Source organism: Hibiscus syriacus, unplaced genomic scaffold (assembly GCF_006381635.1).
Source record: "Hibiscus syriacus cultivar Baekdansim isolate YM2019G1 unplaced genomic scaffold, ASM638163v2 tig00117048_pilon, whole genome shotgun sequence".
Classification (NCBI taxonomy): domain Eukaryota; kingdom Viridiplantae; phylum Streptophyta; class Magnoliopsida; order Malvales; family Malvaceae; genus Hibiscus; species Hibiscus syriacus.
In genome coordinates this window covers 3012376-3025994 of record NW_024063538.1, presented here as the reverse complement: position 1 = coordinate 3025994, position 13619 = coordinate 3012376, and the positions used below count along the sequence as shown (strand labels likewise).

At 33.6% G+C, this 13619-nt stretch overlaps 1 pseudogene; it reads left to right on the top strand.

The window, feature by feature from the left end:
• The first annotated feature begins 7490 nt into the window (after nt 1-7490).
• Nucleotides 7491-13119, top strand: LOC120197366 (annotated as a pseudogene).
• Nucleotides 13120-13619: the final 500 nt, after the last annotated feature.

Below are 13619 nucleotides of genomic sequence, written 5' to 3'. Positions count from 1 at the left end.
GAAAACTTTTGAAAAATACGGTTTTAAGAAACAATATATGTATAGTTTTCATAACAACAACATAATTCAATCAAAAACAATAATTTGAAAATCACATTTTTTTATTTCGAAATTTTAAATTTTTTTGGAAAATTCTTGTGTTTTTGATGAAATTAGTTGTGATATCTAGTTTGTAATCACTAAACACTCAATGCTCGATCTAAAGTTCATCCTATAACTAATTAAAACTAGTTCTATGTTCATAAATTGATGAAATAGAAGTTTTGGAAAAATACCTTGAAGGATTTCGGATTTGAGTGATATTAGATGAAGTTTGCACTTTTTTGATGATTCCAACAGGTTTAGAAGATGATATTTGAAGTGAATTCCGATTAAGAACGTTGATTTGAGGCAAAAATGGAGATTTGAGAGAGTAGAGGAGTGATAGGTGGCAAGGAAGAGAAAAGAAGAGGGTTTGAAGTTTTAAAGGGTTCTGCCCGTGTATATCCAGAACCCCAGGGGGTATCGATTCCCCTGTGGGGGGAATCGGTTCCCCTTCAAAGGGGGAATCGGTTCCCTCATGGGGGGATTGATTCCCTCTGCACCAAAATGCTAAAATCCGATTTTAAACACCCAAAATGCTAAATTAATTTCCTCTAGTGGTAATTGCAACTCATATATTGAAAATTAATCATGTTCAAACAATTAAATTAATCTTTAAACGATATTTGAACATAAAATTAATTTTTCATCAAGAATAAACTCCCCTAACTAATAGCAATGAATGCAATCAAAAATTACTATTGTAAGCATTTTCATTTATTATTAAAAGTGCTAAAATTTTTAAACACTAAGTGAAGATAGGTTGGTCAAACCTAATTCTCTCCTAAGTGTCCAAGATCGTTCCTTGTCTAAAGGTTTTGTAAAGATATCCGCTAATTGGTGCAAAGTATCCACAAATTCTAGAACTACATCTTCCTTAGTGACATGGTCTCTAATGAAGTGATGTATTTCAATGTGCTTAGTTCTAGAGTGTTGGATGGGATTTTTAGTGAGACAAATAGCACTAGTATTGTCACACTGATAGGAATGGTACCAACTTCAATTCCATAATCAAAGGTTGTTGTTTCATCCAAAACTTGTGCACAACAACTACCAGCGAAATGTATTCGGCTTCAGTAATAGATAATGCAACACATGTGTTTCTTTAAAAACCAAGAAATCAGCATATTTCCAAGGAATTGGCAAGTACCGGAGGTGCTTTTCCTATCTAATTTGCATCCTCCATAATCTGCATCAGAAAAAGCATGCAAGCTAAAGCTAGAGTCTCTAGGATACCAAAGTCCTAAACTAGGAGTGTCTTTAAGGTAACTAAAGATTCTCTTAACAGCTAGTAAATGTGATTCCTTAGGGCATGATTGAAATCTAGCACATAAGCAAACACTAAACATAATGTCGGTCTACTTGCAGTTAGATAAAGTAGAGATTCAATCATTGACCTATATAATTAATATCTACACATTTACCTCATTCATCTAAGTCAAGCTTTGTTGAGAGCTCAGAGTGTCATGAGGTTTCCCATTTTCCAGTCCAAACTTCTGAGTATATCTTTGACGTACTTAGATTGATGATGAAGATGCCATCTTTTCTTTGCTTGATTTGGAGTCTCAAGAAAAATGAGAGGCTCCCCCATCATGCTCATCTCAAATTCACTTTGCATTAGCTTAGAAAATTCTTGGCAAAGAACATCATTAGTAGAACCAAATATTATATCATCAACATAAATTTGAACTACTAATAAATCTTTACCTTTATGCTTTAAAAAAACAATGTAGTGTCAACCTTCCCTTTTGAAAACCTTTTCAATTAAAAAATTTGACAATCTTTCATACCAAGCTCTAGGAGCTTGTTTAAACCATAAAGAGCTTTGTCAATTTAAGAACATGGTCCGGAAATTTTGAATCTTCAAAACCTGAGGTTGTTCCACATACACTTCTCCTTTATAAAACCATTTAAAAATGCACTTTAACATCATTTGATATAATTTAAATTCATGAAACATGCAAATGCTAAAACATTCTAATGCTTCCATCTAGCTACGGGAGCGTATTTCATCATAGTCTATGCCCTCTTCTGAGTATACCCTTGAGCAACAAGTCTAGCCTTGTTTCTCCCTATATTACCACTCTCATCAAGCTTATTCCTAAATACCCATCTAGTACCTACAGTAGATTTATTACTAGGACTTTCAAATAATGTCCATACCTTACTTCTCTCAATTGATTTAACTCTTGCATAGCCATAATTCAATGTTCATAATTTAATGCTTCTTTATTATTCTTAGGCTCTATGCATGAGATAAATGCAACATAATTACAATATTTCTAAGAGAAGATCGAGTTGTTACCCCTTTGGATGGATCACCTATAATTTCACCATCCTTGACATAGTTTACTCTCTTGGATAGATACTTCATTTCTTCAATGGTTGGATTCTCAAAAGGATCATGAGTTTCCTCTTTTTTGTTTCTTCTTTGATGATGGTTCTCCAACGTCATGTCGTCATTTGTATTTATACACCTACATCATTCACACAAGCCTTCCTCGAAAGAGGATTATCATCGAAAACAACATGTATAGATCTTCTAAACTAAAGTCTTTTATTAAATACTCGATAAGCTTTAGAATTTAAGGAATAACCTAGAAAATTCCTTCATCACTTTTAGCATCAAATTGCCAAGGTTCTCTTACCGTTGTTTAAAACAAAACCATTTACATCCAAAGGATGAAAATAGCTATGTTAGGCTTTTTATTTTTGAAAATTCATATGGAGTTTTCTTTAAAATTGGCCTAATCATTACTCGATTATAACATAACAGCGGTATTTGTGGCTTCCGCCCAAAAATATTTTGGGTAAATATTTTCACAAAGCATGGTTCTAGCCATTTCTTCTAAAGTTCGATTTTTTCTTTCAACAACTCCATTTTGTTGAGGGGTTCTAGGTGCTGAAAAATTATGGCTAATACGTTAGAGTTACAAAATTCAGTAAATCCAAGATTTCAAATTCAGTTCCATGATCACTCCTAACACTAGTTATAGAGTAACCTTTTCATTTGGATTACTTTTAAAAACGGGATGAATTGTTCTAATGCTTCATCTTTAGTACTTAAAATAGAACCCAAGTATATCTAGAATAGTCATATACCAAGACAAATGCATATTGTTTCCACCCAAGCTAGTAGTCCTAGTAGGTCCAAAAAGATCTAATGGATCAATTGTAATACTCTACTAGTTGATACGTCATTAATGGATTTAAAAGAAATTCGCTTTTGTTTTCCTTAAGCACAAGCATCACAGATTTTATCATTATCAAATTTAAGCTTAGGCAACCCTCGAACTAAATCACATTGAATTAGCCGTTGCAAAACACTCATACTAGCATGTCCTAGTCTCCTATGCCATAAAAAATTATCATGCACATCCCTAGCAACTAGGCACAAAATAGTCATATCAATAAAATCTAAATGCATCATGTATATCCTTATTTATGACCAACAAGAATAATCGAAAATAGATGCAATGTCAATCAATTTTGCAATCATTTAAAATAAAACATTGTATCTTTTATCAAATTTATTTTTCAAAAGATTATGCTTTACCCATTCATATAAAACATTATGCAATGTTGATTATAGAGATTAAGAGCACATGCAAAGTTTTGAAAATGTATGCATTAAAACTTATAATATTTAGACAAAAATCTATGCATAAACATTAAGAAAAATTTCAGGTCAAAATTTTGCAAAACCAAAGTTTTTGAAAAATCGATATCAATTGTTTAAGAGATATCAATTACATTTAAAAACAATTTTGACCAAAAAATAATAGATGAACTAGAGTTTATAAAACATTACAAAAAATTACCATGTTCATACATATTTTTTAACATACATGAGATAAAACATAATTCAACATTTTTAAAACTCATGCATGCATAAACTAAATGAGCAACCAAATAATAAAAATATTAAGTTAGAGGTCCCATTCCCTTCTTATGTGTGGCTAGAGCATCTTGAATATCATCATATTATCACCATTCTCTCACACACCTACAAGAGACATTTAAGTAGATTTGGTATCCAAATTGCTTTGATCCTTGAACATTAGTTTCAATGCCTCTGTTCCTTTTGGAACCCATACTTGTCTAATTTTAAATCGTTTTCCTTTCTTTAAAGGACAAGATGTTTTATGACCATGATAATGACAATGTGAACATGTCATTATTGAACTAGATGATTATTAGAATGATCTCTTTTCTCTTGTTAACATTCAAACTTATCTTTCAAATTGAAAATTTCTTTTCAATACTTTAAATTTCATTTTTGAGAGTTCTAAATCCTTCTTCAAGATTCTTTTGATTTTCAAATCCATTTTCATTTCTAGAAGAAGTTTGTTTAATTTGAAAATTTCTTTTCAAAGTTTTCAGATTTTATTTTTGAAAGCTCTAACTCCTTTCTCAACATTTCATTTAATTTCCAAGTTTGTTTAGCTTTCAAAAGAAGATCATTTTTAGCAATAAATTTAGAAATCAATTTATTGTATTTGGAGTTCATGGTCTCAAACTCCGAAAATAATTTATCATAAGCATCTTTTAACTCATTAAAAGATTTTGAATTTAATATATTTGAGTTAGAAGATACCTTTGACTCTGTGAGAGCTAATAGAGACATCACTTTTATTGGTTCTTCATCTTCCTTGTCTCTATAGATCTCCTCAGGCTTATCCCACATTTCCTTGGCACTTGAACAAGAAGAAATCCTTTATATATTAGGATCAATTGCACAACACAACATGTGCATAGCCTTTGAGTTTTGTTGAGCTTCCTTCCGTCTTGAACACTCCACTTCTTTGCCTTCTTAGTAGGAGAGGAATATCCTTTCTTGATTTATCCAAGCTTCCATATCAAATGCTTTGATGAATATCATCATACACCTCTTCCAATGACGATAATTTATTCCATTGAAGTGTGGAGGTACGTCAATAGGTCTGGATTCTTCCATGGAGAATGAACCGAAAGTAGACGCCATCTTTATCGATTTAACTCTTCCCGGATCGACTCAAGAGGCGATTAAACCTTTAAATGAGTGAGGCTCTGATGCCAATTGTTGAGTTAATCGATTGATGGAATCGGCCAAGAGGGGGGTGAATTGGCAATTAAAATTTTGGTGGAAGCTTTTGCAGAAAATTGAAAGTAATTGCACAGCGATTTAGAGTGATTCGACTTTATCAACCAAAGTCTACGTCCACTACCTTAGTTATCCACACTAAGGATTTTCCAACAAATTCACTAATTTATTCTTTCTTTTGAGGAAAAAGAGTAACCTTACAGCTCCCTCAAGAATATACCCCAAATTCTGAGCACACTCTTTTTCAAAGAGAAATACACAAATTTGAAAGCAAAATGAATATTGAAAGGAAATTGGCTTGATTTGCACAAACTTGGTGTTTGATGCTTTCTCTCTTGTTTATCTATGATTTCATATCTTTCAAAGGCTTCAGAACTTGTTTAAATACACCTTGAATCACTTCTGAACGTTGGGGATGATTAGTGAAGATCATATAGCTGTTTTAGTGTGAAAACAATTAATAAAACAGCTTGGAGCGGGGGGAATCGGTACCCCCTATGGGGAATCGGTTCCTAAGTGTAAAATTCAAATATTTCGATCGTATCAAGGGGGGAATCGGTACACCCTGGGAGGGAATCGGTTCCCCGATACTGGAATTCTCGGAGCCAAACCATTCAGGGGGGGGGGAATCGGTACCCCTTGGGGGAAATCGGTTCCCTCTGAGCAATCTGGAATTTTTTGGCTTTGAAATGGTTCGAAATACTTTGTAAATTATTTTGAGATTGTTTTAAGATTAAAACTTAATTTTACACTTGATTAAGGATTAAAAAATGATCTTTGAAAGATTTGGAGTAATGTTTGATATTCGAATAGTTATATCGAATATACTTAGCAAATCATTGGAAAATCTTAAAATTCATTTAACTTAATGTTATATCGAAATATTAAAATTTTCAACAGGATTAAACAAAGCCAAGGTGAGTGAATACCTAGATAGAGTTGTATGGAAATAAAACTTGTTATAAATATTTCCTATAGTTGAATTCATGATTTCAATTCATGTACATGCATATATATTATGGTTATAGTGATTAATGCATAATTCATACATGCTTCAATGATACAATATGTGATGAATATAATCATCAGAGGATAATTCTAAGATATATATGAAAAGATAAAGGATCATATATGTGAATGTGATGACATAGTGGTCATTCGGGATAAAGTGGTCATTCGGGACAAATTTTAAGTGCCCTAGTGGGAATTATTCGAGCTGTGGTGACATATTTGTGCACAACCTCAGTACTCATGTACCTCATGTTCTAAATAATGTACATGGGCATTTAAAGATAAATTGGATTGAACTCATAAGAAGAAGGTTTATATGTGCATGTCATGATCATATATATTATAGTTTGTTTGGTACATGAAAATTGAAAATGTACTGATAGTAGTGTATTTTTCATGATTCATGGTTACATATTCGATTATGCCTCACTAAGTCTGTGACTTAGTGTAAGTGGTTTATACGTAGGTACCAAGAAATAGGGGACCAAAATTAGGAGTTGTAAGGACAACATACCTCTACTAGCAGATCAGACCAGAAGTAACTTGCAAGTATGTATTTGTTTTATTAAGTGTGTTGGCATGTAAGCAAGTTGTGAGTACACATGCTCTGATTGATTTTGTTATTTTGGTTCAACTATGTAAATAACGAATTTATTTTAATGAAAGTTTAGATTTCATGATTTTTATATGAGTCAAGTTTTGAAAAGTCAAATGTGACACATCAGGTTCGTATCCGGGTCAGGTATGGGTTGGGTGTGTTACAATCTGACGGACGAGAAGCACCAGATCTAACCGATCCTCGGTCTAGTGAAATACAATACCTTCATAAAAATATATTCTCGAATCAATTCCATAATCAAATCCCAACTAAATAAGCAAACATGCTAAAAATACTAAGCATTTCATATTAACGGGCTCGATTGAGGCTTTCGTGTCAGAATTGGCCAAAACAAATCACAGAATTAGACTCAGGACGTCAAAAAATTTCAAGATGGAGGTTTTTAAAAAGTCAATGCCGGTCAACGGTTCAGTTTGGGTCGGGTCGGATCAGGTCGAGTCAGACACGGGTCGGGCAGGAACATTCAAACAACCCACCTGGCAATGGGACTTTCCCATGCACAGCGACGGTGCGTGGGGGCAGGTGCAGGGCCTCTAGGGGTTGGAAAAATTCCTACGTACGCTTTAAGGGTTTTGAGACACTTATTAAGCTCGGTTCACAACGATGAACGGCAGAGAGCTTGATTTCAAAACGTCAGAAACTTAATCTTCCTCACCCTCTCACATGTTGGCGGCAACGAAGACAAAGTGGACACCAATGGACTTGGGACAACGCAAGGAACACGATGATGCGGGAGGTGTCGAAAACGGAGCAATGGTCGACGACGAAACGGCGATTGAAGTTTCTTGCTAAAAAAAGAAAGCTTGAAGAGGGAGAGAGATTGGGGTTTCCAAATGAGAAAACTTTCTAGATTTAGGGTTATATATTCCTTGAGAAAAATGATAAAATTACACTATATGTCCTCATATTTTTATTTCTTCTTGATTTGGGTATAAATTTAATTAAAATTTCATTTTGGTCCTCAAATTTAATTAAAATTTCAAATTAGTCCTCAAAAAATTAAAAAAAATAAGGCCCTAATTTGGGGTGTGACACCTTAGGTCTACCTCATGAAAGTTCCACTATGAAGTGACAACTTGGCAATGGCTTGAACGGGCCTCTTCTTCGGTTTGCCATGTAATAAGTTAAAATTAAGACTAGTAACACATGTCATTACACTTGGCATCAATGGACACATGAAACCATTTGATTTGAGGCTTGAGTTTACTTTAATTTATTAAAACTATGATAAAAATGATAGAATATATAAGTAACTGTGATCAAATGTGTAATTATACTAAATATTTTAACTTCCATGTCAACTTCTCTATTAAATATTAACGACAAATGTCTTAATTGAATGTATTTAAATAGTTGAGTGACATGATTGAAATTTTTTTAAAAATGGTGGTCAAAATGAAAAGAGGCAATAGTTAGTTGGTCACTTGTATAGTTTACTCTTTATTTTAAATATCTTACCTTTAAATTTTTAACTAATTTATATCTATATGTTGTGTCCTTTATAATTTTAAACTTTTATAAATTAATTTATCTGTGCATTAACGTTGCTCATCGCCGCTCGTCGAGTGTGGAAGAATCATCCCTTATTTAATAAACAAACGGATATGAATAGAAGTGTGTTCAGTTCGTTTATGTTCATAAACAAGCTAATTAAAAAGCTCTTTTTATAAGCATGTTTATGAAGTTATCTTTATCTTTATCTTTTCATTTTTTATATTTTAAATATTAGTGAATGTATGGATTGAATTGAAACATGTGATGAGCTTTTGGAGTAGAAAGTGTGAAACCTAAAGAGCTTAAGGATTAGTGTGTTATTTAACCATTCTAACAAATATGTTGATGAATGCTAGATGAACATGTTGGCGAACGCTAAATGAACATGTGGTAAACATATTCTAGAACATTAAACGAACATGTTTGTGAACACTAAATGAACTGAACACGAACACCTTCAAAAATAAAGAAACAAACACAAATATGATATTAAAAATTTAAACAAACACAAATATGAATCTAAAATAAACATAAACACCTTCAAAAATAATAAACAAACATGAACACAACTTTATTCGTTCGAACTCGATTCATTTATACTCCTACATGTTACTTGATAAATTAATATTTTTAATATTTAAGAAAATATAAATATATTTTTAATTTAGAAATGTGAGATAATTTATTTTGAAAGAAAGAGATAATTTAGATATTATATATATACTCAAATTCTATAAGAAAGTTCAAATAAGCTAGTATACCTTTTCTAAATAAACTAGTATACCTTTTCTAAATAAACTAGTGTACCTTTTATCTAGCAAAACACTTCAACATAATGATTCATTTATACGTTCGAATGCTGAGAAAGTTTGTATTTAGAAATTGGAGAGGATGTGTTCCAACTATGAGTAGATGGCAACTTGGTACTGTTTCTATGAAAGATGGTTATAATGGTATAAGAACAATGAAAATCTTGTGGGTGTCTCATCTTTGCATAATTTTCCATGCGCATATAGTTAGTAGGCTGGTTTTTCTTTGATGTGAAACTATCAATTTCCATCTGGACTTGCCATTTTTAATGATTATAATATTACAATGCCTGGCACACTTTGCAGGATGATGATCAGGTGTCTGTTGCTATGCCTAATAAAGATGGAAATAATTTTTTATGTTTCTTGCCTAAGGTGGAGAAAACGAAGACCCTAAAGTCTGTTACTCAGCAGAACACTAGTAGCTTGATTGTGGAGTCCGAAAAACGGGTTAAACTAAAGACGCCTGATGAACTGCTGGAAGTTCTGAAAGATCGATGCTTTTATCAGTGTGAGCACCGGCTTCTACACACATTGTTTTGGTGCTCCCTATATGAATTGATGATGTTTCCATGGACATTAATGCAAAGAAAGAAAGTCTTGTTCTTCATCGGATTTACGTGGCACATAACTCATCTCCCTCCGGTGCTTATGTTGTGAGCTCTGTTTTTGTGCAGCAAGAAGGTTGGTGGTCCTATGAATTTTGCTATCAAAAGCAGTTGCGGCAACTACATGTGGAAATGAAAAGGTAGATTTTTTATTGAATTTAAGGTCCTCATATTTACATTAGACTTGTGTTCTTTCACTAGAGTGGGTTCTTTCTGTGATGTACCCTTAAGTGATGCGGAATATCATTATTTTCTAAAATGAATCGCACGACATATAACAAATCTGTTCAACAAGCAAAACCTGTTATGGATACTCAACTGAGTGTTATGGTTCTTGCACCATCTTTTTGATCTGAGTAATTTCCGTAATCTGTGGTGGTAATATAATTAGGCACTACGACAAAAAAAAACTCATGAGTAAATAATCATTCTTGCCCCTATTTTTTTTAGCATTTTAGTCTATTTTTACTAAATAATCACTTTAACCTTTTTTTGAAATATTTTAACTCTCACATTTCAATTTAAGACAAATACCTATTGACAAAAAGACCCCTATTTTTGAAACGGACCATTTGTTAAAAAAGTCTCTAGGGGCCAAATTGACAGTTTGGTCAAATGTTACAAGAATTATTTGTCATTAAACTTAAAAATACCCTTAATATTTGATTAAATAATCATTTTATCCCTTATTTAAAACCTTAATTTTAACTTGAAATTCAACTCAATTTTGAACTTGATTCAAACTCAAAACCTAAGAAGGCATTTGGAAATAATTTTCAACTAGCAATAGACACGCCTCGATTCGAACCTATATGCGTCATTGCTCATAACACAATGCTGCCTTAAACCCGCGTATCCTCTCCTTTTATAATATCCCCCAGCGCAAAACTGCCTTAAACCTACCGATGTGGGATACTGGATTGTGTTGCAGAGGGGACACGCCATTCTGTAGTGCAGAGTGCAGGCAAGAACAAATCGACATGAATGAAGCCATGGAAAAGAATAGGAACCACTGTTCATCAATGAGAGCTTTGAGAAAGAAAGATCAAAGGAAGTCTGAAGATTACCCCTTCCGCCCCTTCCGAACAGGCACTGTTGCAGCTGCCTGAAGGAAATAAAACAACATATATACGTGAATAAATGGAGATCCATCAAGAAGAACAGAAGGCTATCTTGAGGGGTTCTTTTTTATCCCCTTTTTCCCCTTCAAGAAAACAATATATTAAGACTTAAACTTTGAATGTTGTGCTAATGTGTGGGTCTGTATGAGAAACATGTTTTTTTTCTTGACAAATACTGATGCATAAATGAAAAGAATGGTGTGAAGAGAAATGGTGAGAAGAGTGGTTTTTTAGGCTCTTCTTGGGTATATTTCTGTACTAATTTGTATGGTAATGTAAATGGAACTAGTAAAGATGTTACCCTTGTGTGCTTAACATGCTCATTAAAAGAGTGAAAGGAAGACAAAATGCTTTTGTTTGTATTTTCTGGTGCATGCTTTTGCTTCTGAGTTGAGCAACCTGAGAATCTTGTTTCTTTTGACCAAAATGCATTAGAAATGTAAACCCAACTTTTGACTATTTTGTTCAAAGAAGGAAGTTAGTTCGGATGGTACCGGAAAGAAATCGAAGTCAAATGACCATAATAGCACCCAAACATGCAAGGGAAGGATTTAGACATGTCACGTCAAACAAAAGCTACTTAGGAAGCTTAAAGAGTAGCTCATTTAACATGAAGTCAGATTACACATCAAATACCAACTATATCATTACTGCAGAATATGTGTTCTTGATGAATTGCCCTATGTCCATGTATAAAAGACTTATACATTTTTAGCTTTGTGTTGACGATTCAAAAATCACAAGATTCTATATCTGGAGCGGATCCGCTCAATTCGGAGCCAAGGAACTATAAGTACCACTCAAGAAGAGAGAAGTTAAAGCAAATTTGTAATTCCCGACCCAAAAAGTGAACAACATATATCTTAAGTTGACATCATGTAAATTAATACTATCCAATAGTGTATTTTTAATATATTTTTAATAATATAATTTTAAAAAATTTAAATTATAATATAACATTTTTTTCGAGCTCACGAGCTTTTCGAGTCGAGTATCGAGTAGCTCGTTTCGGCTCGTTAAGAATTCGAGTCGAGCTCGAGCTCGAGTCGAGTCCATTCGATCCGAGTATTTATCGAGCCTTGATCGAATCGATCTCGAGTAGCTCACAATCTGTCTCGTCTCATTTACAGCACTAGTTATAAAAGCAGGTGCATAAGCATCAGTTGCCATCTTAAAAAATAATTTGGAGTACTACTACTGTGTTTTATACCTTATTGAATACAGTAAGCTCCCACCAGCAATTTTTATAGTTTATCAATGTACATTTTCTATGGTTTTGAAATTATTGCAGGTGGTTCAGCAATTTATCTTGGGTGTATATGATGAAGAGGCCAGTGATGCTTTCAACCAGAATCTCTCCGGCGTCTCCACAATTAAGCTCGAACGATGCGTCGCAAAGGTGAGACTTTGCATGGTTTAAAATTTAGGTTGCACCTAAACTTTGTCATCTTCATTATAATTTCACAACTTTCACCTGAAAAAAAAGTTCCAACTGGTGTAAGTTGTAAAGTAGAAGATTATACTTGATTAAAAGAAGCCAAAGAAAGAAAAAGACTATATAACGATGCCATGTCTCAGGCAGGTATCATGCTCATCAATATACGAATGGAACCCTATGTGATCTTACTAATCAGCGCCGAGAAACTGAGGTATGACTATGAAGCAATGAAGTTACAGTACTACGATATGGTTTTCAGATCGTTCTCATCTTTTCATGCTTTGTTTTTTCCGTTTGTAGGTGAGATTCGTCTGCTTGGAGCCGAGAGCAATAATTAGTTCAATCACAGAGTATCCACATGCAAATATGCACTTACTATTCAGCCCTATGCTATGCAAACACCCGTAAGTCTCCCTCTTTGTGCTCCAATTCCTATGTTTAGAACCAGAGACAGACCGATAATTTTATGTTAGAGAATGCTGACTTAAGAAGTTACATAGAAAATACAAATAAGATACCTAATCTATTCGGATATTTGAAATTTCTAGGTGGAAATATCGCATTCCCAACACCTCCCGATCCATCCTTGTTTATAACTATTGATGCTAGTTTCTTACAGCCGATCGTGCCTGTTGGGAAAAAAAATCAAAGATATGCCAACATGAGAAAAAGGATTGTTGTATGGTATTTTTCTATTGTAGGTTATTCCTAGAGGAGAGACCTGTGTGGCACACCATTAACTGCAATGCCCTTCCAAAGGATTACAAGGATACCATTACCAAGGTTGAGGACTCACACATTAGTATGATAATGGACTCGGAACATCAATCGAAGAATTATGATTCAAGAGAATGAACGTCGTCGATCTTCATAGATTTACAGAGGACAACCTATTGTATCAAAATAAAGGATTGCCAATACTCTATTTTCTCTTCTCTTCCCAAAACACATTCTTTGTTTCGGTTTAGAATTTTGTCAACTAATTGACAATGAATATATACACTCTGCAGATACAGGAGACCTCTACAGAGAACAATATTCTCCTTTACCATTGAATTCGCTTAATGGGATCACAACATATGCATGAGAGTTTTCAGTTCCTTTTTTATCATAACTACATCGTCCAAAATAGGCCAAATAGGCAATAAGGCTGAAGTACATTTTCCGATAAGATGAATTGAATTTGTAGTTTAGGGTTTCATTACTAAAAATTTCCAAAATAGTCCATGCACAATTGCTCAAACTTTAACCCCAATGCAATTTTAATCTTTCTTTTTGATCCACGTGTCATTACTTTTTCAGTGTCCATGACGCGATATTTGATAAATTCCTAATAAAACATCGTCTAAATCTAT